Below are 3,441 nucleotides of genomic sequence, written 5' to 3'. Positions count from 1 at the left end.
TTATTATTTCATCAATAGCCATACATTGTCCTTGTCAGATCAAAAGGCAAAGGGCGGTGAATCCCACATCCTCACACTGTTCGATCTATGGGAGTGTGACCAGCATGGAACATGTTGGCAGGGAAGGGGAGGTAGGATTATGTGGTGGCATGACACCGCTGACGACGAGCAGGGTGCAACCGCTGACGTACTTGCAGATGTCCGTGTTGAAGGAGATAGGGAAGGGCGCCGAGGAGACGACTATGAGGAGGAGGGGTGGGTTGTGGTTGGAGGTGGGCCTGCTGTCGCGCGAAAGCGAGGAGGCCTTGGAGCCGTTGGGGCACGAACGACATTGATGGCGAACTTATGGAGGTCAGTGTCGGTGTCAAAACCGGCGGATCTCGGGTAGGGGGTCCCGAACTGTGCGTTTAAGGCTAATGGTAACAGGAGGCGGGGGACACAATGTTTACCCAGGTTCGGGCCCTCTCTATGGAGGTAATACCCTACTTCCTGCTTGATTGATCTTGATGAATATGAGTATTACAAGAGTTGATCTACCACGAGATCGTAATGGCTAAACCCTAGAAGTCTAGCCTATGACTATGATTGTTCTCGTCTCTATGGACTAAACCCTCCGGTTTATATAGATACCGGAGGGGGCTAGGGTTACACAAAGTCGGTTACAGAGAAAGGAATCTACATATCCGAAACGCCAAGCTTGCCTTCCATGCAAAGGACAGTCCCATCCGGACACGGGAAGAAGTCTTCTATCTTGTATCTTCATAGGCCAACAGTTCAGCCCATGTACATAGTCCGGCTGTCCGAGGACCCCTTAATCCGGGACTCCCTCAGTAGCCCCTGAACCAGGCTTCAATGACGATGAGTATGACACGCAGATTGTCCTCGGCATTGCAAGGCGGGTTCCTTCTCCGAATACTTCAAAGTAGATTTTGAACACAAGAATCGTGTCCGGCTCTGCTAAACAAGTTCCACACACAACCATAGAGAGCATAATATTTCGCGAGTCCAATCCACTGACCTTTTTGGTAGCACGACATTACATCATCACCTGGCCATTATTTTGAATCGTTTTCTAGCCTGCCACTCCAGGTTTCGAGAGGCGGTTTTTATTGGCACGTCTTGTCAAAGCAGAGATCGTGTCCCCTTATTGCGGGATTTCCATCAACACGGGCGTGGGTAACCCAACCGTTCTGTTGGCATGATTCCTTGGGAATAGGCATGTTTTAAGGCCGTGGAGGGGACGTTTGATATTCGTCGCCTTTATAAAGGGGTTAAGACATGTCCTTTTCTTTCCACGCCAATCCTTTTTTCTACCTCCCACCTCAAGTTCCAACACCCAAGGGTCAATCCAGTCGCTTCGAGCTTCTAGCCATGTTCGGACCTAGCCTTCAAGGCCGGTGGATGGCCTCTTCTATCACAGAGGAGGATATCTCAAAGCTCAGGGAGGCAAGATACCTGACTACGGAAATCCTTCACAGGCTTCGTGCTCAAGAGCAGGTTATTCCTACTCCCAGATCCAATGAGAGGGTTGTGTTTATCTCTCACTTCCTCTGAGGGCTTGGGTTTGCTCTCCATCCCTTTATTCGAGGGCTCATGTTTTATTACGAGCTAGATTTCCATGATCTAGCTCCAGACTCCTTCCTTCACATCTCGGCGTTCATCATCACGTACGAGGCCTTCCTCCATATTTCCCCACACTTCGGCTTATGACTTAAGACCTTCAACGTGAATCCGAAGGTAATCGACGGGAAACAAGCAGAGTGCGTAGGTGCTTCAATAAGCAAACTTACCAACTCTTCTTGGTCAAAGGGATCCTTTGCAGAATCTTCTGACCTATGGAAACAGGAGTGGTTTTACATTACCGAACCCCATGGTAAAAAGTGGGCAGCTACACCTGCGTTTCGATCTGGCCCTCCTTTACAGCTTGCATCGTGGATTAACACGGGGCTGGACTAGGGATCTATTGATAAAGTGAAGATGTTGCAAAGTTGCATTAGGGGCCTTATTGAAAGGACACTGGTCTCACCAATGTAATCCAAGTAATGCTAGTCCGCCGGATCCTACCTTGTCAGCGGCATCCTCTCTGTATGTGGGAGTTCAATTCGGAAGGTCCAGGGACCCATCAGCACTTCTCCGGCACAATGCTCCAAGGGATGTGGAAATTATTCTTCGGCGCACGAAAATAGTGGCCGAATACTACAAAAGACCTTGGTTTAGACTGCAATCATCCGGATACCCCGGTAAGCACTTAACTCCCGAACATAGTTTAGTCAAATTCCTCATAATGTACTGATAAAACTCTACTCAGCCAGGGTTCGATAAAGAAGGCAATGAGAATTAGGTGTTTGGCTCCACTTCCCGAGGACTCTGTCGATCCGGTGTTAACAAGGATAATGGCTTCGGCACCATATCAAGTGCCAGCGGGGAAAGATAAGGAGGAGAGCGAAGAGGCCCAAGGGGGCCTCCATTCTGGAGGCACACCAGGCAATTTGTCCAAGGAGATTGGAACTTCCACTTCTGAAGGTGGAAGGGAAGGGCAAGCTGACATCCCTTCTCCTCATGGGAAGAAGAGGACCGCCTCCGAAGACTTGAAGAGAGAAGCTTCTAAGCGGGGGAAGATATCCCAGTCAAGGGGTGACGTTGACATGCAGTCACTCCGTAAAGATAGGCCCTTAGCCGAATCGTAAGTGAACCAGGGTGTTTTAAACATATCCCGTTCTTTCCTGGCTATGAGGGTAACATTTAAAATATATGTTTGCAGTCCAGTACGCAGCCCTCCTCAACAGTCCTCCTCTTCGGGGGATCTTCTTTTGGAGATGATGGAGAGTGAGACGCCTCCACTGATCTCCATGCCTGATAAGGCAGACGATACTGAGGTGTCGTCCCGGAGGATCTTTCCCGATCAATGAGTGGCAGGAGGGGCAGCGAAGACTGGGCCCGAAGGGGCAGCGAAGCCTGGGCCCGAAGGTAATACTTCGGACGCCCAGGGTCCGGGGTGTGCGGCCCTCACAGGGACCAGCAACAAAAGTCCTAGACTATCGGAGTTCCGAGGGATGACTGTAATGCCCCGGATACAACTTTCCATATTCGTAACTCCGACTCTTGCCATTTCCGGCTATGTGATTTTTATTTCCTCCGTGGTTGGGTCTTTGTCTGTTGTTTTGCATTTTGTTCTTGTTATGCATCTCGTCTCATGTCTTCATTCGCATTGCATTGGCATCGTTTTCATAAAACTTGCATCCGTTCGGGTTCCGCTGGTTCTCTCCGTTGTCCGTTCCGAGCCCAGACACACTCGCGCGCGCCCGCGGCACCTCTGAAATATTATTTTATAAGTGGCATAAAAATGTTCTCGGAATCGGTTGCAACTTGTCGTGCGGTCTTATTATAGTGTAGATAGACCACCTGCCAAGTTTCGTCGCATTCAGAGTCCATTTGTTAGCC

Source organism: Triticum dicoccoides, chromosome 6B (assembly GCF_002162155.2).
Source record: "Triticum dicoccoides isolate Atlit2015 ecotype Zavitan chromosome 6B, WEW_v2.0, whole genome shotgun sequence".
NCBI lineage: Eukaryota > Viridiplantae > Streptophyta > Magnoliopsida > Poales > Poaceae > Triticum > Triticum dicoccoides.
This window is presented reverse-complemented; position numbering follows the sequence as displayed.